Raw genomic sequence first — 26,899 nt, 5'->3', positions numbered from 1 at the left:
TGGGGTTTGATTCCTTAGCGTGTGGCTTGGCGTGGTTTCCGCTGCTTTACTTCAAGGTCCGGGGATATGTAGGCTGTCCATCCATTCGCTAGCTTCCTCTGGCGTGTCGAATAGGTGGGCTTTGTTGTTGTGCAGTATTTTCAGCCTCGCTGCGTAGAGAAGCATGTAGTGCAGTCCAGCATTTTTCAGTCTAGCTTTGGTGTGGATGAATTGGGCCCTGCACATTTGGACCTGGAAGGTATAATCCGGGTAAATGGTGACTTTTGCAGAGTCTCTCTGGATGCGACCACCCGATCTCGAGAACGCGAGCATAGTCTCTCTGTCTTTATAGTTTAGCACCTTGGCTATTATTGGCCCAGGTGGGGCCCCCGGTGGAGGTCGCTTGGTGAGTGCCTGGTGCACCCTCTCTATGGTGAAGCCCTGGGACAGTTTACCGGCTTCTATTTCCTGCAGCAGGAGGTCCTCAACGTAGTTAGTAGGGTCGCTTCCCTCGATTCCCTCTGGTAAACCTATTAATCTGATGTTGTTGCGGCGCGCCCACCCTTCCGCTTTGTCCGCTCTGTTCTCTAGGTTTTTTACCTTCTGCTCGAGGGTATCCATGTCTTTCAGGAGTTGGGCTTTCGCTTTAGAGTTCTCACTCAATTGGGTTTCAAGTGCATCTGTCCTGCTCGCGATGGATCGTACGTCTTGGCGCAGCAAATTTAGGTCGATAGCCAGAGCGTCGATTTTGCTCTCCATTGTTCTCTGGAGTGCCCTAATGGCTTTCAAGAGCTGCGAGTTTGTTGGTTCGGGTGGCTCATTGCGCACCATTTCAGCGTCAGTAGTGGCAGGGTCTTGTTTGGTTGCGCCACTTGCAGTTTAGGATTCCATAGTGGTTTGCTTCTGCTTGCCCTTTGCCCCCTTAGTGGTCATCTCCGCACTGGTGTGCCGCTTGCCAGTGCTAGACTCGGCCTCCTCGAGGGTGTTGTAGATATTTTATTGTGGATAATGCGGTTGCTGTGTTGACCTGCAGGTACTCTCAGGTTTTGAGTGTCTCCGACTGATCGCTGCACTGTATTCTTTAAATGTCTGGGCATTTTCTGCACCCTAAGGTCCTGCTGCTATTTGTTGTGCACACTGGGGGGCAGTGGTGGCATCGCACAGCACGCTTGCCCGTTGGCTTAATTATCCGGAAAAAAGGGGAAACCCCACCACCCCCCAGGAGGGAGCTCAGGGACCGAGTGCAGTGGGTCTCTTGTTATGTGCACACTCGCCTGACAGGATTGACCCAGCCCAGTGCGGCCAGGTGCGGCGTGGGTGACTTGCTTTGGTGTTTATTCAAGGTCCGTAATGCTACTTGACACTGCCCAATGTCTTATGAGGCCTGCTGCAGCTTGCGGATGTGATGGCTGTAGTTTGGCCTTTGTGCCTGGGGAGCTGTGGGTCCTCCTTCTGGTGGATCGCAGTCGCCAAGGGTGGTATGGTGCCCCCACCCCCTTCACTCCTCACCTCTCACTTCTTTAGTTGCTCTCCCGGGCTCCGCTGCTTTCTGTGTGGGGGGGCCGGTCCTGCGCCCCACCGCCTCGGGGAGCCGCCGCCTGTGCTCACTCCTCCACGGATGCTTGGCGTCGCGGCTGTCTGTGCGCCTTCCTTTTTTCACACAGCAGGCCCCGGTGTCTGCGCTCGGATGTTCACGCCAGCTCCGACACCAGTCTCCGCTCACGTCTTTGAGCCCCGGCTCCCGGGCTCGTCGGCTCACCGCAGCTGGCTCTTCTGTCACCAAGCCCGCGGTGCAGGCACTTTCTCCCCGCACACTGCTTGCTCTGGGTTCCTCTGCTGATTCGGCCCCCTGGACCCAGGTCGTGCCGGGACTAGACTGCTGGTCTGGATTGCACCGCAGTTCACCGGGCAGGTGCCATTTTGCGAGATCCGCAGATCAGTCGTTGCTCACGGATCCCAGGTACCAGCGTCTCGGGCGTTTACAGCGACACGCTTAACCTTGTTAAATTTTAGTTTTACAGCAATATCAATGTTGCATCCAGCGGAGCTGCAAGGAGATGCGTCTTGCTTACATGGCAGTTGGCCACGCCCCCCCAGCCAGGGATATAGTTACTTCCGAGAAATACTTATTAAAGAGCCAAGGCGCTAAAACACAGCCTTGTCTTACCCCCCGGAAAGAACGAATTCTTCTGATTCAAAAGGACCTGGATACCACAGTTTTCATAGACCCCAGCAATAAGTCTTAGCAGACCCTCCGGCAACCCCCAGTTGGACAATTTGGCCCAGAGTCTTCCTCGATCAATGGAGTCGAAAGCGGCAGTAAAATGGATTGATCAAAGAACGTGCAGCCCCTTGATGAATTCAAGGCCTCCTCTTGGATACATTTCAGGGCCAATCCATTGATATTAGTTGAATGACACTTTCTGAAACCAGTCTGGAATTGGTTTAGCGGGTGATGGATAGCTGACCATTTTTCCAAGTGAGAGAGCAGGAATCCCGAGAAGATTTTACAGTCGGCATCGATCAATGATATTGGACGATAGTTGCTAGGATCTGTCCTGCCCCCACACTTGAAAGTCGGGATCACGTGTGCCGTATTCCATGAGATAGGGTAGTTCCTGTGTTGATGATATTCTTAAATTCCAGGAACAGGAGATTGGACCAAAGGTTACGGTCACCCTTAAAAGTAGCATTAGTTAGCCCATTAGGAGTCTTACCATCTTCCCTACCTATTGCATAGTGGGAATCTAGCCTCAAGGTTAACACACACCATCAGAAGACAGTTTAAGTCCCACTGCCTAAATAGAAAGGTTAGTCTCCTTTTCACAGTTAAGTTCGTTTGTAATTCGATCTGCGAGTGAATACTAAGACCTGCCTTTTTTACAACTGGCACATACCTGGTGGTGTTGGTTCTTTTTGCTCTTTCCGTTGAAGTACTTCTCTGTTCAGGTATACTACACAAATAGAGGGGTGCATCAATAGGAAGGTCACCCTCATTGAGGAGACTCTGACCGTCTTGGTCTGAGTTACGCAGTAGTCTTGATTTTGCAACTCCCAGCAGGCTTAATCCTTTGAGAAGTACTAACAACCCAAAACCCCAGCGACACACTTCCCGAATCTAATTAACCTATCACTTAAAATAGGAATCGTACCATCCTCCTTCAAATCAGCATACATCAAACCACTGGTAAAAAAGGAATTGGAAACTGCAGAAAATCCAAGCAACTACAGATGCATACCCAACTTGCCCTACCCAGCAAAGATCCTGGAGAACCATCTATACAAGATCCTACTTAAATACGTTGAAACAAACGGAATACTCGACCACTCACAAGTTGGCTTCAGATCGATGAGAGGAACAGAATCAGCACTCCTATCAATATGGGACAACCTGAAAATAAATGCAGACAACAGGACCCAATCTGCCCTCATACTATTGGACACATGTGCAGCATTTGACACCGCAAGTCAATGGAATCACTAATAAGTGCTTATATCTGTCAGGCTGAGTCTTGAAGTATTGTCAGCAAGAGCCGGTAAACCTTGGCAAGGCATGCTGCGCTCAACCTCACTGAAGTAACAGCTGAGCACAGAAAACCTCAGGGGAAAGGGGAAGTGGATAAAATAAAAAAAGAACAGATTCCTACTGCAACCTCATAGAAATCTGCAGGGGCGAGAATAAAAAGATAACATGCTGTATTACTTTTGCATTCTGACTCTTTCCTCCCAGAAATCCCTGTTATCACGTATTTAAGGACTTAATACCTGTTTCACCTCCTTGCTTAACCTAGAGGCATTCCAAAATAAAGGTGTCTGAACTTGTGGTTCTTTAATTTCAAAAGAGATTCAAAAAGGAGTAACACAACACCTTACTACTCCATCTTAATTTCAAGTACTGCTTGGGCTTTTTAACTTGTGTGAGTCTTATTTAACTCCTATATACATTTAACTGGTAAAGAAACTGAGAGTACAAAATGATAGTCAGTTGCCCTCTGCACTGACTCCTCCAAAAAAAACATTGCTTTCTTGCTTAGACTGCTTACAGTTCAATTCATCGTCCTAAATTGGCTCCTGCTGGATGAAACTACCTGCGCTGTAGGACTTTGTGGAAGAGTGTGTAGTTCCTGCGCTGCCCGCACCCTTGTGTGTCCTTTTATTCTAAAAAATCAGGTCACTGCAGTACCCGCGCTTTACTTATATTTTAAGAAATGAGGTCGCTCCACTACTTGCGCATACAAGTATTTAAAAAAGATTTTTTGTTTGATGTTCCTGCACATTCCATGCCTTGGGAAAAACAGAGTTCTTTGAATTTTAACAGGGCTTGCGCCGCTGCACTTGCGCCGCTGTGTGAGAAAAGCTCATGGTGTTAATGTTGAAAGCACTCAACTGCACGCAAACTGCTTACGGGCGGCAAGCTTTCCCAGCGGAGGCCCGGACGCTAGATGTTTTTTAACAATGGAGCGAACTAGCGTAGTGCCGTTCCTCTTATGACCGTTCTAAAGAGCGAGCAGTTAAAACAACAATTGGCCAACATACTGAAAACAAAAACCAAGCGCGAGCAAAGAAAACAACTTTGGATATTTACAGGTTCACACAGTTCATAACTTCAGGAAACGTACCAAAAAAATGTTCTCTCAGGAAGATCCTTTCTCTTGAGGAATCTGCACATAAACCCAAATAAAACAAATGGACAGGTTCACTAAGCTCTGATTCTTGTGCTCTGCATCTCCAGTTCCTAATAGACTGCAGTACACGGTTCTGCATTCACTCTTCTGACCTGCTTCCTGATAGACCTCCAGTATGAATAGGCCCCTGTATTTCAGGACCTCTCGGATTCCTGACCTCCTCAGCTGGGTAGAAGACAATGAAAGGCAGTTGAGAATGTTCAGAAACTGACCTTCTTCATTCCCCAGCCAATCAGGACACCGGGTTAGAACCTCCATCTTGGCCGGAGATAGTATCAACACACTGCATGGTTCTGTTAAGGTCCAACTCCCAATTCTTCAAAAGAAAGAATATAAAACACACATACTAAACAGAGAAACCTGACAGTACGCACACATAATTAAACTTAGCACCTTGACAGTACCCGCTCTTTAAAGCCCTGGCTCAGAGCTTGGTTTACAATGATATCGTCTATGGAACCTAGCAACCAATTGGGGTCATGCACATATGAGGCTTTCTCCCAAGTGCGCTCCTCTGGCCCAAATCCCTTCCAATCTATCAAATATTGCAGTCTCCCCCTTACCTTCCTGGAATATAGATTACGTTTGACCTTAAATTCTTCAGATCCATCTTCAACCAAGACTGGAGCAGAAGAAGTATCTAATCTGGTTCCCTTACAAACAGATTTTAAGAGGCTCACTTGAAAGGCTGGATGGACTTTGGGACTCATTGGTAATTTCAGTCTAACAGCCACTTCAAAAGGACCAACAAACGAGGACTGAATTTACTCCTCCCCTTAATCCTCAGATGTCTTGTTCATAACCATACCAAGTCTCCCACTTTATACTACAGACTAGACCTCCTGCCTGCATCAGCAAATTTCTTATATTTTATATTGCTTTCTTGTAAAACCTTTTGTGCCCGTTCAACATTAAACCTCATTACTTGAAGGCGATCATCTACAGCCGGATTAATACAGTCTCTCTTTACTTCGTCACACAGGAAACCTGAAAGAAAACCCCTTCACAGAAAAAATGGGGACATGGACGTAGCATCTTCTTCACAATTATTATAGGCAAACTGAACCAACCAGATCATATCCACCCATTCTTCACTCTCTTCCAGGTAACATCTAAAATATTTCTCCATTTCCTGGTTAACCCTCTCCACCTGTCCATTTGTCTCAGGATGATAACCAGATGTTAAGCTAACATCCATCCCCAACCTCCTCCAAAAGGCCCTCCGGAACTTGGAAACAAACTGGGAACCCCTATTGGAAATAACCAGACTAAGCAAACCGTGTAACCTGACAATCCCTTATAAAAAGTTTAGAGCCAAACTTTCTGCGGTGACCTCTCCCTTAATCAGAATGAAATAACCCTCTTTGGAAAGCTGATCGACCACAACCAGAATCAACGAGCAGCTCTGATCCCTTGGAAGCTCAATAATAAAATCCATCGAGATAGTATGCCAAGGACGCAGAGGCACAGGTAAGGGCTCTAAAATACCTGCCGACTTTCCCTCCTGATTCTTAGCATTTGGACACACAGCACATGCTTTTACAAAATTCAAAATGTCTCGCCGAATAGTATCCCACCAGAACTCCCTTCTCACCAACTCAAGAGTTTTCTGATAACCTGAATGACCAGTCAAGACTGAATCATGAAAATCTGTCAGGATTTTCTCACAAAGCTCCACGGATGGCAAGTACAACTTCTCATCCAAGAAAGGCAAGCCATTCCTAACACTATGAGCTGGATTCTGATGTACCCATTCCTCCATCTGCAAAGAAGACATTCATTTTCTGACCTCCTTGGCCAAATTCAATGACGCCTGAATTCCTGTTAGAATAAAGTGTTCAGAAGCAATTAAGGGCAAAGGTTCACATTCAATCTTGGATTAATTTCCAGGGAATTGGCGAGGCAATACATCTGCCTTTCCATTTAGACTTCCTAGTTTAAAAGTGGCAACTAAATCATAGTCAACAAAAAGCAATGAACACCTGAGTTGTCTAGGAGTTAAAGTCTTTGCTGACTTTAGAAAAAGCAAGTTTCGGTGGTCAGTCAGTCACAGTTTATCAGGCTCCGAAGAGATGATGTCGCCACTCTTCAACAGCTGACTTGATTGCTTAAAGCTCACGGTCTGAAATCGTGCAATTCACCTCGGCCGATAGGAACTTCTTGGAAAAAAAAGCTACTGGATGTAACTGACTTGATACCTCATGTCTTTGAGAAAGGACGACTCCCATCACCAAATGAGAAGCATCTGCCTCGACAATAAATGGTTTAGATTGATCCGGATGAATCAGAATCGGACTGGTAATGAAACGATTCTTCAGTTATTGGAAACCCTTTTCAGCCTCAGGAGCCCGAACAAACTTCAATCCTTTTTCGAGGAGTCTAGTAATGGGAGTGACGAGTTGTGAAAATCCCTCGATAAACCTCCTGTAAGAATTGGTGAAGCCAAGAAAACTTTGCACTTTTTTGGCCTTCTTTGGCCTTAGTTGGAGAAGGCCATTCCCGAACAGCCTGCACTTTCCGCAGATTCATCACCAACCCCTTTGGAGAAATAACAAACACTAAAAACTCCACAGAATCCGTGTGAAACTGACTTTACTCAAGTTTGGCGAACAGATGATTTTCATGAAGCTTCTGGAGCACCATCTGAACGTTATCACGATGTGCATTTAAATCTTGATAAAAAATAAGTATATCATTACTGTAAACAATGACAAATACATCCAGATACTCACGAAGAACCTTATCAATTAAATATTGGAAGGCCGCTTGTGCATTGCAGAGTCCGAAGGGCATCACTTGATACTCATATAATCCAAATCTGGTCTTGAAGGCCATCTTCCATCGTCTCCCTGCTGTACCCTGACCAAATGATGCACTCCGCGAAGATCTAGTTTGGAAAAGACGGTTGCCCCCTGGATCTGATTCAACATCTCAGAGATTAAAGGGAGAGGATACCGGTTCTTGACTGTCACCTTATTGGAGATGAAAGATAGCTCTAGACTCTAACATTGAATCGGAATCGGAGGCGGCTGTTTTCTCAGTGCGGCTTGATTCTGTGGATTCAGTTGTCCGGTGCAGGTGAGCCTGCTTTTCTCTAGGTGCCTTCGTCTAGCTTCCTGGGGGTGAGCGAAGTGAGCGAGGCTGCGGAAGGCTGCCGAAGGCGGCGGCGGACGTGAGTTGCTGTGGGTGCTTGGCTCGGCTTGGCTTGGTGTTTTTTCCGGCTTTTCAGCCTTTTCAAGCCTTTTCAAGAAACGAAGAAACAGAGCAGGGAGCGTACGGTGCATTCAAGATCCTGTATTGCGCTTAGAAGTTCCAGTGCAATACAGTGCAATACACGCGAACTGGCACGGCTCTAACCCCATGGGATACATGTGGGAACCAGTATAACCCAAGGTAAACCACAGTAATTTAAACACACTTTTAGATATAGGCATAAATTCCCTCATGATCCCGGGGGGTGCTGTTGCTGTTATTGTACCAGTTACGAGTCAGCTACAAGTGCTTTAAAAAAAGGTCTGCCTTATATCTGAGGTGCCTGCTATAAGAGGCTGCACTCGGAGTGTGGTCCTAGAGAGTGACGTTATTACAGCTTGCTCAGTTTTGTCATTTTTGTCCCTCTTGGGCCAGAGGTTGGGTGCCTTATTGTTACTCTATTGGTATATTGATCACCTTATAACTGGCCAGCCTGTGTATTTGTCCTGGAAGAAACAATTTGCTGGTACTTTGCTGTTATTCAGAGTTAGATTCAAAGACTATGGGCTAAGGGCCTGCGATCAGACTCTGGTGTGGTCACCGACTCTGTCACCAATTGTGCAGCTGTTTTTTAAGTTTTCTGAGTGGGTCACGTTTACCAACATTTCGACTTGGGGACTGTGGGCACGTGGCCTTTGACCCAAGTCCAATGTATGCCCTGCATAGCTCTGTACAGGGAGCCCAAAACAGCCGGAATACTCAGTCTAACATGACTGGAGGAGGTAGGAAGACGAAAGGCCTGGAGAGGGCGGGACAAAGTTCAAGTTTCTTCAAGCCCTATAAGTCAGGTGGAGGGATTTGTCTGCCTCCACCGAGTACCTACCCAGCTGATGATCAGTCTCCTACTGGGTCAGGCATGCGTAAAAACCCAGAAGTTCCTGGGTAACAAGGAGGGGAGTCGACCTCACTAAATCATCCGATTCTGTCGCTTTTACAAGGAAATTTGGATTACACTTTAAAGGCGACCACCTTGAAAAAGGTAATTTCTAATCATCTGGCCACTCCAATAGAGCCACCTTTGAAACATGCTACTAATGAAATGTCAACTCAAGGGGAGAAGCCAGTCCAGGTGGTGAACCTTGAAATTCACTCTACTATTAACCTCAGTGAGCCGAGAGACAGGGTCGGACTGGGACAAGAAATAGGCCCGGACAACAACAAAAAAGTGGCCCACCCCTCGCCTCAAAAAAGTGGCCCACCCCTTGCCTCAAAAAAGTGGCTCACCCCTCACCTCCAAAAAAGTGGCCCTCAAACCATCATCCGTGATTCGCGTCAATTCATGACTTTTACAGAAAATGCTACATATTGAGGGTTCATGTGTCTGTTATGTAAGATGTTTACCGGCCTATGCTAATGCGCTTGCTCTTAACTGCCACAGGTTCGCCGCATGCCCAACTTAGAGAAAAGGTACAATGCCGTTAATGCGATTCAGCAGAAGGCAGTATTTCATGGGATGGATGGGTTTTGGGGGGTGCAGGGTTGGGGAACGGGCGGCTATTAGGGGTAGTCGGGTCATCCCGGATTTTCATCATGAAAATCTTGCCACCCTAAACTGTGCACCTCGACTACAAAAAATCGTACAGACTCCTCTCGTACCTTGCTCTGAATGAAATCTATAAAAGCAGAGGTACTTAGAAAACGGCAGGTTGATGTACTACATGGTCGATTTCAGCCACCATGTTGCACAGACATTCCTTCATTATAAAGGCTGGTGGCCTGGGATTTGGTGGCGATCAATGACTTTCTCTTGGCCTCCAGCCAGGTTAAAGCAATTATGATGTCCGGCTTTCATTTTAATGCGTCGGAGGCTTCCTCATTTTATGGCACAAACACCTGCTTCCCAATCCCCCCTTGAACCCCACCTCCCCCACACACCCAGCCCACAAGACTCTCCTCAACGTCCATCGCACGCAGTCTTTACCAGTCCCGAGAGTTACCTCTCATTCCACCAGAAACCTCGAAAACAACCCTTCTTGTGCATATACTGTTTTTATTTTTCCACGTATGCCAAATATTTTACCATTTGAGGCAAATGGTGAGATGTACAACTTGTCCATGTATGGTTGTTAATATGTTATGTCATGTTCCATCCCAGCCATCTTTTACCATCCGTGATAACTGCCTAAATGAAAGTTTGCTTTCCAATCTGTGCAGCTTTCTTTCCGTGTCTGAATCCAAATTTCATTTGAACAAAATACATATATTACTTTCTATGCAGCCCAGCGATCATTCGCATCCAGCCGCTCAGTTGTACTTCCATGCCTACTTTAACTTGCATCCTTCTTTTGTTCCTCTTGCTTTCACTCTCTGCTGTTCCCGCTCATCTTTTCCCCCAGTTGCAACCTCTCCCCACAGTAAAGTCATGAAAGCCTATGGTGGAAAAATAAAGCTCATAGGTGATTCCCTGACATCAGAATAGTCAAGCACGAGACACCAGGCATCAGCATATGTGCAACTTCTGCTCATAACATTCTTGTGTCTCTCGCCATCCAGAAATGTAAGGGACCACCATTAGAACTAACCCCGCCGCGTCCGTGAAAACGCACTGAGCTAGCTGGTGGTGGGCTCACTGCCCCTGCCTCACCCTGTATTTGCCAAACCACTGCACTGTCTTTCTAGCTCTTAATATTGCAAATTCCTTGGCTAGGTGCAAAAGATGGGCAAAGACGTTAGGGTGTTAAAGGCACTGGTAAGTACCATAGCAGCACACCACTGTCTTGTTGTTTTTTTAATTAAGGTAACCGCGCTATTGCAGTATCCACGAGAGATAGATTGAGCCTTCAATAAGGAAATCACTTTTATTATTTTCTTCCCATAGAACTATGTGTAGGTTCTATGCAGTGCACATTCCAAGATTTGCTTATTAAGTCAGCTGAAAAACGTAACTCGAAGCAGCAGGTAGCAAGTAATTTTGTTTACACCAGTAGCCATTTTCAATTTCAGCTGCTTTTTAGAAAATGTGTCATGTCAGATTTTAATCATGTAGCCATGCTTGAGCAGTTGCTAATCCGACTTCTGTCTCCATGTTGCTACAGGTGTAACTTTTTCATATAGACTCAAGATGGAGGGCAGGAATTGTGGATATATAATAGGAACAAGCAGCCATCCACACTACACCGAGGCACTGTGTGTACCTCAAACTGGCCCAGTGATTCGGGGGTGGATTTCAGACTCCATGCCCATCCAAACTTTGCTTGGCCTCTCTGCTGAGACTGACACCAGGGTTCCATGTTGTGCCAACGCCACCAGTGTTTAGAGGCAAAATTAAATGGAAAAGAACAAAAGAACACACATTCGTAGAATTATCCCAACGAAGGGTGAGCCATGTTGTTCTATGACCAAAATTACAGCAGTGTGGACAAGAATCGCAAACCAGAGGACCCGCGCACAGTCAGCCCCCTTCTAAGAAAGGCAAAACATATGTACATGTCTTGCCAATACAATTGGGGCTCCTAATATTTAACATTCTCTAGACACTGAATGTGTTCATGAACATCATTGTGCAGCTTTCTCCTACCGAGCTGTGCTATCCTGCTCGGCTCGCACTGGTGCCCTGCCCGGGGCGCATGGAATGCTAAAGCACGCGCACCATGGCCCCTGAAGGTGCTGGGGGGGGTGGGGGGATTACCAGGCCGCGGGATGCTTTCGGTGGAACATGCATGCAGGTGAATGATGGAAGTAGGTGTTACTACTTGATGTGTCATGTCAGAGTTTAATCAAATCAGCGCGAAAGCTTTCAGCGCACCAAAGAACATTTCTATGAATTAAACCAGTTCCCAAATGTAATAGTTGCCATAGATTGCACACATATCCCAATTAAGACCACTGTGAACAATGAGCACATTTATGTGAATCGAAAGAATTATCACTCCATAAATGCGCAGATGATTTTTTATGCGAAATATATATTAGTTATCAAGATGCCAAGCTCCACATATGACAGCTACATTTTTAATCATAGTCAAATAAAGAGGCAACTCGAGACACCGGTGTTCGGTGATGGCTGGCTGCTAGTTAAGCTTAAGTAACATTATGGACCTGATTCACAGAAGCATTTTATAATGGAACAATCCCATAGGAATTACGCTCTGTGAATTAGGCCCATGTGTGGTTAGAATTCAGATCAAATGCGCGTTGCCGGTAGAGCCTCATTTGCAAGTGACATAGTGTTGGTTTATTTTCGGAGAATCAGCATGCAATTGTAGTCACCTGTTTTCCCTTTTCAAGGTGACAGCGGCTATGGGTTAAGGCCTTACCTGTTCACCCTAACTCCAACCCACAAATAGAGGGGAGAGCAAGTACAATGCTGCACATGGTAAAAGTCGGAATGACATTGAACAGAGATTTGGGATTCAAAAGCCTCAATTTATGTGCCTCCATCATTCATGGGGTGCCCTTCAATATGATCCATAGTTTGTTTGCAAACTAGCATTGTCTCGCTGTATTCTTCACAACATAGCCATGCGAAGAGGCGGCCCTGAGTCACTACAGGTGATGATATGATGGGCCTTACGAGAATAGTACTAGTCCTTACCTCAGTGGCTGGCAGGCTGTTGGGCTGCCCTGCTGTCTGTGGACTGTGGCCTGTGGCAGTGGCACTGGGCACTGTCTGCTGGCCGCCTCACCTGTTGCCTGGTGGTCCTCCTGTGTGTGGGAACTGGGCACTGGACTGTCGGCCCCCAATTTGTCTGGTGAGGTCCAGCTCAGTGGTGCCTGGTGGTGGTGGCTCTCTCTGTCTCTCTGCCAGAGCGCTGCCTGCTGCGCTGTGTCGGTGTGACTGCAGCGTGCCCAAATAAATCAGGGCCAGCCCATGGTGGGCCAGAGAGGCAAGCGAGGCCCAAGGCAATTAGAAATAGCAGCAAATGGGTGGGCACTGCAGGGCAGCCGTCCCAGCCGAATTTTCATTCATTGGCTTTTCTGCGGCGCCGGCGGCCCCGGGCCCCAGCCCAGCCCCCAGGCACAAGTTGAAGACAGTTGCTTTCAACTTTGCAAAGAAGTGTTACTTACTTTCTGCAAAGTTGAGGCAATTGTCTGTGAAATGTGTCACTGTTCTGGCAGTGCCGGCCCCAGGCAGGCTCCCAGCTCAGCCCTCAGCCCTGCAGGCAGGCAGGCTGCCCCCCCAGGGTCAGGACTCGGAGGGAGGCAGGTGTTACAGTTGCTTTATTGTGTGTTTGCAATTGCTTCAGCCTGCCTCCCTCCCACAGATCAAAGAAATGTTCTGGCCTGGCCATTGCAGGCCCGAGCGGAGCGCAAGCTGGCGAGCACACACGGCACCGGCCCCCTGCAGCCCCCGGTGGCCTACGATGCTGTGAATGAATTATGCATGCATCTGCATCTGCATGCATCATACAGTATGATGCATGCATGATGCAGATGCAATCATCAAAGCAAGGTAACATCTAGTGTGTTACCTTGCTATGATGATTCTGCAGATGGCAGACAGTGCCGCCACCGCGCGGCGCCGGCGCCTCCCCCTCCTGGCTCCATGCCCTGCTGCACATCACAGCCCAGCCCAGGCGGCCCAAGCCCCCCCCATCTGACATCCCGGCCGCGGGCGGCCTCCTGCTCTGACTCTGAGCCCCTGGAGCCATTCGCAAGCTGTTGCTCTGTGGTGCTCGGCACACACACACACACACACACACTGGGCCGGCCCAGGGCCACCGGGCCTGCCAAAAGAAACCGGCCCAGAGGTGGCTGCTAGAAAACCGGCCCCAGGGGACCCCGAAGTCTTTCGGCCACGGGCCGAAAGACCGAAAGGGCCAGTCCGAGCCTGCCGAGAGATGAGGATATGTTGGAAGTGGAAATGGAAGGTTGAGGTAGTCTGCCGATTGAAGGACTGACTAGTGGTGAAGGAATAGAGCTGACGTGTGGAAAATATTTCTCTCCAAAAGAAAGTATAAATTTGTCAGCTAAGGTGCTGCCAAAAACGGTTGTTCAACCAGCAAACGCACCACAAGGACTGACAGCCCCAACAATAATGGCCTTAAATTTTGTTTTAACATCTCTGGTCAATGTTTTTGAAAACTTAAAGATGGAGGTCCAACAACACACAAGCATCTTATTGGAGGTCTCAAAAGATCTGGAATTAAAAATCGGCTATCAATGAGGCGACGGGGGAATCCATGAGAGATCTCCAAAAAGAAGTTAAAACTCAATCAGTAAAAATGGATCAGCTCACAGTTCTATGTGGAGATCTAATGAAGATGTCGATGACCATGTCGGAGCAATTCGATCCCACTAATCGATTACATGAGAACCGAAAGCAAGGCTCCTCTCAAAAAACCTCTACAGAATCCCTAATACAGGATACTCCCCTGTCTGCGTCAGTAATGGAGGAGTTTTTGAGATTGGCCCTCATGGCGGACAATGAAGATCCACTGGAAGACGTGGAACAGCAGCAGATAATACATATATCATCAGCTAACTCTGATGTGATTGTCCCCCGTGGAAGGAAATTGAATGGAAAGACAAAAAGAAAAGAAAAATAAGGGCCGGAACATGATTGGAGGTTGGTAGCTGGCCAAATAGGAAAGGCAAGCAAAACAAGAAGCACCAGTCATCAGAAGCAAATCAATTCCTGAAAAAGTAAAAAAAGGGACTGAAAAGGGATGAACAACTCCAGATAGAGGGTGTACCCAAAAGTGATCAAGGGAACAAGACTCCCAAACCAAAAAGTAAAAAAGAAAGAAAAAAAATCAGGGCCCATTGGAGAAAGAAGAAATAATGGGAAAATTAACTGTGGGAAGTCAAACAGAGATGATTGAGCTGCCAAAGAAAATTGATCCAATTTTTCTATTAGCCAAACGTAAAGGCAAACTCACTAACCCCTTATTAAAAATAGCCCTGATTTTTTGGAAGAAATCGAAAAGGGGTGCCCTAGGGGAGGTCTAAGCCTCTAAGAATGAAATGGCTCAAGTGAACACAGGAGTGACAAATAATCTGGGGGGCGAAGGATCCCCCGATACAATTTTCGAAAGAAAGGAAGACCCACAGATTCCTGTACAATTGGCAATAGGAAATGAGGAAAGTATTCTCACAGGAGTTACTTCCGAAAATAATAATAGGACAAGGGGACCTCTTAGTGAAGTCAATCAATATAATCAAACAAATTTGTGTAGAGTTTTTCTCTCGAGAAAACTGTCAATAACGCGACACAAAATGCCCTTGAATCGTTAAACAATTCTACGTGAAATGAAGGCAATTCCTGCCTTAAAGTACTTTACATCATCTGATATTGAGGCAGTGAGCTTTCCTTTTGGGTCTGGCACAAGCATTGCCGAAGTAACTCTGAAATCAAGACTGGGTATGGACTTGATCTTGGGGGAGGCAACGGCGTGGGATCAAAGCCATGGATATTGAGTGGGACAGAATTGAAGCCAAGTTGTGGAAACAAACCCTAGGTCTACCAGATTATGTTCCAATAACCGCCCTACGTTATGAGCTAGGCCTGTCATTGCTTAGATCATGGTTGGAATGGAAGTGGATGACACTTTATAAATTAGTATTAGCTCCACCCAAGAATTCGCTCTTTGAGGTAGTTACACACAAGATGCTTCTTGACAAAAATGGGTTTTTACTTAAATTTAAGCAAAGATGTTCCGAAATCTTGGCCAGATCCGAGTGTGATGTTGACCTTCTCCTCCAGAATCCAGTAAGGGTGAAGGAAAAGATGAAGCAGTTTGACTGGATAGACACCATAAACAGTATGAGGAAGGTGAAGAGATCTGCCTCCTCAACATTGATTGATAAACGTCTGTCTATGATGCCTTCCTATCTATCAAAGTCACCAGATTCATCCATTAGAATATCCTTTTTGAGATTTCGATTAAATCTGCTTCCCACGCGGGAAATACTGGCAACCAGAGATGGGGAGGGTAATATCGTACCGGCCTGTGATAAATGTGATGGTAATGAGGTCCAGACAACCAAACATTTACTATCTAAATGCCCGGGTACTTGGAGTCTGAGAGTTAGAAGATTTGGCAGGTTTGTCTATCACGAATCCTGGTTGAATACTGATGAATTCTGGGGGAGACTATCATCAGGTTATGAGTCTGGTTTCTCACTAGAGGTCATTAGAACCTTGAGGGAACTTGGATTGATCAGTGGTGGAGATCGATAGGGGAGAGAGGGAAACACCTAGATCCCTGGTATGGTTTATGCTCAGTTTGATTTCTGTAATTCTAATTTTAATATGTATTTGCTGAGTTTTCCGTGTTTTTTTTGTGTTGTGTGTTTTTTGTGTATATTTTTGTTTCATGTGCTTTTTCTTTCTCCTTTTTAGGGCTTTTTTATTGTATTAACAATTGCTTTTTTTTCTCTTTTCTCAGTGATTATGTTCTAACCTTACTTGAGTAAGGGAAAATGTTTTTGATGTAACTGTTTTAACTGATCTAATTTTATTCCTCTGTTTTTTACTATTTGGCATGTGTTTAAAGTCAAATTTTGGCTATTGCACAATAAATAAAATAAAAAATGTAAGAAAAATGAACTGCCCTAGAGTTCAGAGGGTACCATCAGGCTTAGGAGCAAAAAACAAAGGTGAAGCTGCAGGTGTCTGGGAATGATGAATAAACCCCTTAGATAGATTCTCAGCCAAATATTCTTTCAAAAACTCATTTTCTTTTTCAGTAATTGCATACACTCTACTACTGGGAAAATGGATCCAGGTTCTAAATTGATTCTTCAATCAAAAGACCTATGAGGAAGTAACTCCCCTGCTATCTTCTCATCAAAAACATCTCAATAATTCTGATAACATTCCGGCAGCTCCCCCAAGACTGCACCAATGGAGTGACACTGCGCTCCTTCTTCTGTTAAAAACATAGGCACTGATCCATCCTATCTCTTTGGGGAATCTTGAAAAGAACCCTGAAAACCAGCGGTAGAAGTGTACCAAAGAAAGTAGTGGAACTGGGACCCCGGCTGGGAGGAACGCACAACACATTTTTCGAGGGTTGCAGCCATGCTGCTTGACAGCCAATCCAGTTCAAAAAGATTTCAGTTTAGCTGGAACTGCTATTTGGTGTTATAGTGGAGAAATAAGCCTTAACTTCAGAATAACAGTCCCGGACTGTGTGAAAATGTTTGAAAAAAGTAGTGGAGCTGTTAACAGTAAAAGATAAAAGTAGTGGAACGACGCTTGTGACCATTCCTGCTCACTTCGACAACTGCTGAAAACAATGTTCCAGGGCATGCCCAGAATTATCTTCAGTTGCAGAGAATCAATCAGTTCAAAAGCAATCTACTCTCTATGGCAACCTACTAAAACCATAACCAAAGAATCTGTTTCATGAGAAATAGGCCCAGATGTAAGAGAAGTCCCATCCCTAATTACGGAAGAAAACCAGAGGATACAATTTTGGAGACAGAAGGAATCAAGAAATTTAATTGAACCTGATCCATTATTTAAATATCAAATTTTAATTGAGAATTAATCATAGCACTCAATAATTTTACATCGCAGGAAAGGAATTAAGAACACATAATTTCACATAGTTTCACATATAATCCATCTCATTCGTACACAGGCATCCAATAACCATTCATACATCCATCACAATAATACATGCAAGGTAAAACTTTATCCTAAAAAAGTCATAACAATTGATTTACTTATTGTCTTCATAAAAAAGAGAGAGAAAGAGATATATAATAAATATATATGAAAAGCCACAACAACAGATAGTTCAAGTGGTCATCAGTTTAGGATGGGTCACATCGATGTCCAAAGTTGACCTCATCACTGGTTTCTCAACCGGTTTCGGCGTATTTAACTTTAATTGAGTTACGCCTTCATCAGTAGAATAACAATTCAACTCTTCATGAATGAAGAGAGAGGAGAGACAGCTGAAAATTCCTGATATGAAGAACAGGAGTACCAGCTATACCAATATGCGATGTCCCAACACGTCTGTACTGCGTAACCGTCAGCTGAAGATATGGGAATGGTTCAATCCTGCAGTGGCTGTTTTTCATGCAGGCAGCACCATTTCGGAGGAAAGGATCAATCCTCCAATATAAATTTTCATAGACTCAAGGGGTACACCCAGAGATTCACAACTCTCCCGTTCCTATTCCGGGACGAGCTGTTAAAAATATGCTTGCTCGCAGGGTCTGTGTGGTCCGTAACCCGACGGCGCCCCTCTGGGAAGTCCCATCCACCACCCGTACCTGCTCCACCACCTCTTTCTGCCGAAAAGGGATATCCTGGGCTTTGACCACCCCCAATCCATGAAATTTCCCGTAGCCCCTGAGACGATGACTACTGAACCAGAAACTTTCAAAATGGCTTCAACAAACAAGGATACGTTTACCATAAAATGAGGAACTGCTGCCTGCAGGGTGTTGGCTACCTGCTGCACCTTGATCATTAGAGTCTGGAACCTCTTCAGGGTGTGTGGACAGTTACCTAAAAAGTGGCCACTCTTGCCGCAATACAAACACAAATTGTTTGCCTGTTTTCTCTCCTTCTCCTCCTTGGTTAAAGGCCCCCTTATACTAGACCCCTGGTCAGTTCCCCTTTTCTTGAATTCTCTGTTCACAAATTGTAGTCTGGGATGATACCCTCTGTGAGTGTTTCTACCATCTCCCTGACCTCTTCTGCGCACTGCTGTCCTTTCATTCAAGCGAAAGTCAAGTTGTATTACCAAATCTATCAATGCTTCACAGGAAGTGGGCCGATTCATTACTCCAGATAGAGCATCTTTCAACTCCTCCCACAAGCCTCTGTAAACGGGTGAAGCTCTCTTCTCCTCTGGCCATGACTTTCTAAAACCACAGACTGGAATTGAGTAATATAAAAAACCAAATCCCGAATTCCCTGGTGAAACTCCAACAACTCTACATCTATCTCTAAAGAAATTTGTCGTCTGTTCAACATTTTGCAAAATTCCTCCAAAAATTGCCCATAATTTTCCAAGGCAGCATTACTCACTAACATACCTGCCCAGGTCGCTGCTTCCCCAGACAAGTAAGATAGAATAGACTTTACTTTTGCAGCTTCAGTTGGGAAAACTTTAGGACAGCTAAAAAAGTGTAATTCACATTGCATTAAGAAGTCTAACATTTCTTGGTTTCCCCCCATTTCGTTCAGGAGCAGCCACGGTTACTGGCATCAGAATAGACCTAGATCATCCCTAGCTCCTCTATTTCCTGCCTGATCTTGATCTTCATCCTCCCTGAATCCCTTCTAAGGGTCTTTATACTACCTGTCTAGCTTCTGCTTCCTGAATCTGAGAAACTTTCTCACACAACTCCTCCACCTTCTTACTCAAGTTCTCATTTTTCTTGTGCGTTACCCTTAACTCTGCCCTAAGCTCCTGAATCATATTACCCATGGTGTCCATCGCAGTCTCCTCTGGATCCATAGCAGCCCGGGCGGATTAAATATATTGGCCTTTCATAATGTCAGGCTGAGTCTTGAAGAATTGTCTGCAGGAGCTGCTGAAACCCGGCAGACCCTCAAAGGCGTGCCGCTGTCACCTCACTGAAGTAACAGCTGAGCACGGAACACCTCCAGGGGAAAAGGGAAGTAGATAAAATAAAAAAGAACAGATTCCTACTGCACCTCATGGAAATGTGCATGGGCGAGAAGAAAAAGATAACATGCTGTGCTACTTTTGCATTCTGACACTGTCCTCCTAGAATTCCCTGTTATCAAGTATTTAAGGAATTACCAAAAATAATGCATTTGAGTATCCCGCATTTGGGGACATCGCAGGGGTCAGCAAATCCAATGTGCAATGGATGAGCCTCACCCTGGGAGAGCTGCCTTTCTGATCACAGATTCTCCCCGGCCAGGTAAGTACCTGTTCCTCCTCCTTGCTTAACCCAGAGCAATTCCAAAATAAAGGTGTCTGAACTTGTGGTCCTTTAATTACAAAAGAGATTCAAATAGGAGTAACACAACACCTTAATACTCCTACTTAACTTCAAGTACTGCTTGGGCTTTTTAACTTGTGTTAGCCTCCCTCTTTGTTAACTCCTATATACATTTAACTGGTAAAGAAGCTGAGAGTACACAACCATAGTCAGTTGCCCCCTGCGCTGACTCCTTCAAAACAAAATGTGGCTTTCTTTACTTATGCTGCTTACAGTTCAATTCATAGTCCTAAGTTTACTCCTGCTGGATGAAACTGCCCACGCTATATGTTTTTGTGGCAGAGTGTGTAGTTTCTGCGCTGCCTACACCCTTGTGTTTCCTTATATTTTCAAAATTCAGGTCGCTGCGGTACCAGCACTTTCCTGTCTCCTTATATTTTTAAAAATGAGGTTGCCGCACTACCCGCGCATACAAGTAGTTAAACGATTCTTTGTTTGTTGTTCCCATGCATTCCGCGCATTGTGAAAAACAGAGTTTGTTGAAGTTTAACAGGACCTGCGCTGCTGCGCGAGAAAAGCCCACAGCATTTACGTTGAAAGCGCTCAGCCTTACGTAAACTGCTTAAAGGCGGAAAGCTTTACCAGAGGAGGCCCAGATGCTACAAGTTCCTTAGCAATGGAGCGAACAAGCGTAGGGCCTTATCTCTTATGACCATTCCTAAAGAGATAACAGTAAAACAACAATTGCCCGACATACTGAAAACAAAAACCAAGCGAGAGCAAAGAAAACAACCTTTGAATAATTACAGTTTCACGCAGTTTATACCTTCAGGACATTATAAACATTCTTTCTCTCAGGAAGATTATTTCTCTTCAGGAATCTGTACATAAACCCAAATAACAAGCTGACAGGTTCACTTAGTTCTGATTCTTGTGCTCTGCATCTCCAGTTCCTAATAGACTGCAGTACATGGTTCAGCATTTACTCTTCTGGCCTGCTTCCTGATAGACCACAAGTATGAATAGGGGCCCGTATTTCAGGTCCTCTCTGATTCCTGACCTCTTCAGCTGGGCAGAAGACAAGGAAAAGGCAGTTGAGAATGTTCAGCAACTGACATTCTTCATTCCACAGCCAATCAGGACACTGGGTTAGAACCTCCATCTTGGCCTGGGATAGTATCAAAACACTGAATGGCTCTGTTAAGGTCAAACTCCCAATTCTTCAGATAGAACGATCTTACTAGGCCAGGTGACAGTGAGATTGCGCAAGTGCAGGGGAGGGGGGAAAGGGAAAGTGCGGGTAGGGGGAGGGGGCAGTGCAATACATAGGATCAACAATAAAAAATAAATAGAATAAATAAAAACACTAGGTAAAGTGCGGCCAGGTAGTGGCAAGTGCAGGGGTAAGTGCAGACATCAAGTGTCAAGAGCTGGTGGCAACTGTAGGGATACAGAAAGAGCCCCAAAGTGCAGGGTTGCCCGGGAGGCAGTGCAGGTGTGCAGCTGGTGGGGGAGGGGACCTGAGCCCAAGATCAGAGGGTAGCCAGGTGACCAGTGCAGTTTCAGTCAGGAGTTCACCAATGGAGAGGAGGAGAGAAAGCAGAAGCAAAGAGGAAGGTCATGAGGTGCTTCCAGAACCGGAGATGGTTCTCCTCAAGTTCCAGGGAGGCCGGGAGGCTGTTCCACAGGGAGGCCCCATCCAAAGAAGGAGATCTACCACCAACTCGTTGCTTGGAGAAGTGACTGACCCTGAGGGAGTTGGAGGCGGATGAGCGAAGGGCTTGAGAAGGAAGATATTTAGGAAGAAAGGGTTGGCGGTATTGAGACCCCAGGCACCAGAAGGCTTTGTGGACAATGCAGAGGGTTTTGAACGTAATCCTCGCCGCCACTGGGAGCCAGTGCAGAGATTTCATTCTTGGAGAGATAGGATCCCTGGGCTTGAGGCCAAGGACAAGTCTCGCGGTCCTGTTCTGGATGAGTTGTAGAGGGCGGAGAGTAGAAGCAGGCAGATTTAGAAAGAGGCTGTTACAGTAGTCCAGCCTAGAGAGAACATGAGCTCTGGAGACAGTGAGATTCTGGGTGAAGGAGAGGAAAGGAAGAATACCTCTGAGGAGGTGCAGCTGGTAGCATGACTTCTTAGAGACGTCAGAGATGTGATGAGAGAAGGTGAGAGTGGAGTCATAGATGACCCAAGGTTTTTAGCCTCACAGGTGGGAGAAGGAAGAGGGCCAAGAGTGGCCAGCCAGAGAGAAAAAGGAAAGGAGGGAACAGGTGTGCCGATGAAGAGAATCTCAGTCTTACTGGCATTAAGGCAGAGATCATTGGCGCACACCACTCCTGGATAGCAGACAGACAGTCAGAGATGAGAGAAGGAGAAGAGATGGCAGAAGGGAGCCTGAAAATGAGCTGAGTGTCATCCGCATAGTACTGAAAGTTGGGGTAGAGAGCGGCAATGTGGTGGAAAAGAAGTGCCAGGTATTGGTTGAACAGCCAGGGAGAGAGGTTAGACCCGTGGGGAACACCACAAGTAGAGATAGAGATAGAGAAGTGGAAGGACCCAAGTTGGACCTGGGAGGGTTGATCGGAGATGAAAGCGGTCAGCCAAGCCAGAGCCTGATCGGTGATACCCAGGTTATCCCTGCTAATAAGAATTGACTATGCAAACAGCCTCTACCTAGGAATGCTAGAAAGAGTAACCAAGAAACTCCAAAGGGTCCAAAACATCACAGCCAGGATTCTCCTAAGATTAAACAGAAGAGACCATATCACTCCAGCTTTGAGAATCCTCCACTGGCAACCAGTCAAAAAACACATCAAATTCAAAGACCTCTGTATTGGCCCTAAATCCCTACATAGAAAAGGTGCTGAATTCCTCCAGGTGAAGATCAGCCGCTACCAGCCAAGAAGGAACATAAAATCAAGCATCGACCTACAAATAGAGACAAAACAATACCTAAAGAGGAAATGTGAAGGAACAGCATTATCAAGCCTAATTGCGAACCTATGGAACACCATGCCCAAAGAAATTAGAACCACAAAAGACCAAATCACCTTTAGGATATGACAAAAAAGTGGTTATTCAGCAGACAATGACAAGTGCTAAAGGACAACGGCAGCAATAAATGGCTTTGCGGACCAAAAGAAACACACTAAGGGACACAGTCACAGATAACAGCGGAAAAATCAAGGAAGACCAGAATACCCCACCACCCACATTCTCTGCCCCCCACCCCAGTCCTGCCCCACAACTAGAGAGATCGACGAAGTTAGCATGCCACATCAACAGACAGACTCAGGAAAATACATCCTATGTGCAATTCATGCACTCAGGAAAGCCCAGACAGGTAACACACTAAATCGAACCATCACCCTAACAGTTGCTCAGCCTCATAACTAGGGTCACCCGGTAGATCATCACTTCCTCAAATTGATTATAATAGCAGCTGTGCACCCATTTAACAGCCAACTATACAACAGACCAAATGCAACTGCCCGACTAATCCTTGCCAAGTAACCAGGAACACACTGTTTACAACCAACCGCTGCCCTCAAATCCATAGGAGAAGTCTGCCTCCAAGCTTGGAGAGGAGACGGGACTGGCCGACGGACCACAATCAAGAAGGTGGGAAGGTACCATTGAGCGGCAACCAAAGACGCACTTCAGAGGCACTGTCAAACTAACTGATGTACTAACCAATTCCCCCTTCCTGCTCCTCCAACTTCATCAACACCACTATACACGACTGGGATTAGCCACACTACACATAGACCCACCGAGAACTAATCTAAGCCTCACACTCAAGCAACTCTCTGAGACTCTGGAAGTAACCTTAGAGGGAACATACCCGTGTACATAGTGTGAGAAACCAAAGGATGTTTCACTTACTAGTCCCTGGGGATCTCTCCCTCAGGTGGCTAGGGAACAGCTATCGCCTCTGGGTCCAGACCCTGGGGGTGGACCAGTGCAGGAGGATCACCTGGGTGAGGGATCTTTGGGGAGTTGGAGTGAGACGGCCGATGGTGTGACACGGTATATCACATTTTCCCATGACCATACCCCTTCCTATTTTATAGGATTCCCCAATGTTCCAACTCCTCACCCCTTTCTACACAAACACTGGGCAGAGGAAGAGGAGGATTTAGAGTAAAGAGACTAACACTTGCATATCCCATTGGACATGCCCCATTAAGAAGGTCAGGCAAAGTCAGTCAGTTGACCTTAATCACATACATCTGATAACCATTAGCTCCCCACACATGGATAAAAGACGGAACATGGAGACACTCTGAGCAAGGTGAGACACGAGAAGGAGCAGATCTTCCGGGGTGAAGGTGCACCCACTGGAGCAGGACGACCAAACGAGGGACCATAGCAAAGGGTAGGGAAACCTGAAGATCCCTTCAGGAGGTTGTTGCCTCTGGGAAACTGTGAAGGATATGAGGAGAAAGCCAAATCCCAGACAAGAAGCCTGGGTTGTGTTTTGAGGAAACCAGCAACCCTCCTGGATGAACGGCAGAGTTGGGGCGGCAATGCCAAGCCTGTGGTATCAACCTTGACTCGTGAATCAAAGCCGGAGAGAAAAGAAAGGAATGCACACAACCGGTGAGTTAGCGAAAGAAATGAAATGCCATTTGTGTCAAGGAAAGATTGAAGCTGCAACAGTGTATCTCCCAATTGAAGTTTGCGCATGTACTGATGAGACGCGAAAGAAAGCAAACCTGTAGTGACCTTTAAAGTTACCAATAACTGTCAAGCCAGTGATACAGAGCGGTCCTGCAAATGGAAATAGCCCACTCTAAAGTCTCAGTGAAATGTTTAATGCTTTGTTATAAAGCGACAAAGTGAACAAACTCTGAATTGCACAATGGTCAAGATTAACACTGAAGAAAGGGGGAAGTTAAAATGGGTTGCTTTAAGAGGAAGATTTCTTTGAAAGTTTCTGATTGTGTTGTGGAACTACCAAGACCAAGAGACACTGGCAAATACCATAAGGGAGAGCTGAAGTGAAAGTCGAAGAGTTTCCTGCAGAGGTCTATGGAAAAATCCCTGCATGCTCAAAAGTCTTTGACATCAGTGAAAGGTCCGTGCCCGACTGAGGGAGACCTGGAACATGAAATATGTTAGGGGAAGGAACCCCTAACGAAGGTAACTATAGCTTGGGGAAGGGAACCGCTGCAAGTGCTGTGATTGCGAGGTACGAGCCCGGCTGAGGGAGATCTACGGTGAATCAGGTACTTTTTGTTGAGAGGTCTGAGTCAGGCTGAGGGAGACCTACGTGAACTGTTGATGCCTTGAGAGGTCCGAGCCCAACAGAGGGAGACCTACGTGAACTTTTGTTGAACTGTGAAAGAAACCTTAGTGAACACCAACCCAATACAATATTCATTGAAAGATCGCTGTGACCGCACATCTTGATGCAATGGCCCACAGGTGTATACAACAAGATCCTGATGACAGAGTTCATCAAATAAAATATGTGCTTTGTGATCACCACACACATCTTGAAAAGGACCCATGTTGGGTCTAAACACATGTAGGCTGAGTGTATTAATAAATCACCAACAGATATAAAGTGACAAGACTGCTCCAAGTCTTTGTAAAATCTGTATACAATCATGCAAACATTAATTACTTCAAGGAACCAGCACCCTTAAAAATAAGAAGTTGACAAAAAGACCTGATTTTGTTGTTGGGGACTACATGTTCCACAATCCTACAAGTATCGGGATGAGGAAGAGGGTTGATGAGCAATGTGGCAGCAGTAGTCAGGCAATTAAGCCTGACAGCCCACACCTGAGGGAAACTGGGAGGCTTAAAAGGCTCCCTCTGGTGCAGGCCATTAGAAGAGCTAGAACTGTGTCTGGAGTGTATGCAGCAGTTGTAGAATATAGGAGGAAGAAAGCACAGTTTTGACAATCCAGGCAGAAGTGGGAGAACCGAAGGAACACTGGGACTCTGATCCAGCAGATTTCAACTGCCTGTCTTGTGAAGGTCCTGTGCCCCCAATCTCTGATGTGCAGAGGTTGAACAGCCGAAGGCATGAAGGAAGATTGCTTTTCCCCATGTGTACCTAATTGCCGAGATTCTGCAGCTGGAAGCGTGCTGGATACCATGGCCAGACGTTGCTGTGAAGCCGTGGGTCTGATGGGGGCTCCTTAATTGCTGGAGATGTCTTCAGCAATGAAGGGTGTGGGTCCAAACAGTAGCCAGAAGTCCAGAAATCTTGCAGCCCACAAAAAAAGGAATACAGAAGCCGGTGAGTCTGACAGAGCGTTCTGATTTCTTGTGTGAGCACTGTCGGCAACAGTATCCAGAAATACAATCACTCACATATGAGCAAAAGTGATGCTAAGCCGACCGTTGATTGTTTAACAATGGAACGCTTGAATTGTAGCACTCACGTATAAGCAGCCATTCTCGCTTTCACTCGCCTAAGGAAGAAATGCTCTGAAACCTTATTATTGAAACGTAATCTGGTAAAAGAACATAACCGAGTGGTCGTGTGTGCCTAATAATGATTCTGGGAGGAAGAGTGACCTCTGACTCTTTACTAAAGCAAGTAAACTATTTTATCAATAGAAGTTAATTGTTTGAACATTGTCATTACAAGTACTTAAGAGACAGCATTGCCCAAACCAAGAGTGAACAAAGTGAACGAGTGAAACTCGTAATGATCCCTCATAGAGTTCTCTAAGAAAGAAAGAAGTAGGCTCACAAGAGCAAGAGAATCTCCAGAAACAAAAGGGAATTACAGAGGTTAATATAAAGGATAACGAGAGACTATTTACAAATTGTATATAAGGCAGAACTCTGAAATAGAAGAACACCAGTGCAACAGCACAATCACGAAGATGCGGGAGTCCTTCTCCTGGCTTTAGCTGATTATAATAGTCGTAGGGTCAGTTAGGTTCATTTTGGAAAGCAGACTGATTCCTTTGGACATTTGTTCTTGGTTGATGAGAACCGTAGTTAAAAAAGTAGGTAGGGAACACCCCATAGTCATAGGGAAAGTTAGGCCTTCTTTTTATTATTCAATAAACATATAGTCAAAATGTCCTTGGGGTGTTCGTGTCCTTCTTCTGACCTGCCACATTGCCCTAAATTTAGCATGGGACTAGATATGCATCTCATTAAATTAAGTTTTGAAATATGTTGAGTG

The 26,899-nt window shown here is 45.7% G+C and overlaps 1 protein-coding gene and 1 non-coding gene across 2 annotated transcripts in view; one reads left to right on the top strand and one right to left on the bottom strand.

Moving 5' to 3' along the window:
• Positions 1 to 26,899, top strand: part of LOC138580223 (solute carrier family 2, facilitated glucose transporter member 1-like) — a 307,891-nt gene that overhangs the window by 28,054 nt on the left and 252,938 nt on the right. The gene's annotated exons all lie outside the window — the stretch shown is intronic.
• LOC138581548 (U1 spliceosomal RNA) lies at positions 19,565 to 19,726 on the bottom strand. The gene has a single exon (XR_011304619.1). It is a non-coding gene; the product is annotated as a U1 spliceosomal RNA (small nuclear RNA).

Source organism: Ambystoma mexicanum, chromosome 3p, assembly GCF_040938575.1.
Source record: "Ambystoma mexicanum isolate Mex_15411 chromosome 3p, UKY_AmexF1_1, whole genome shotgun sequence".
NCBI lineage: Eukaryota > Metazoa > Chordata > Amphibia > Caudata > Ambystomatidae > Ambystoma > Ambystoma mexicanum.
The sequence above is the reverse complement of the archived record's forward strand: the minus strand, read 5'-3'. Positions and strand labels throughout refer to the sequence as shown.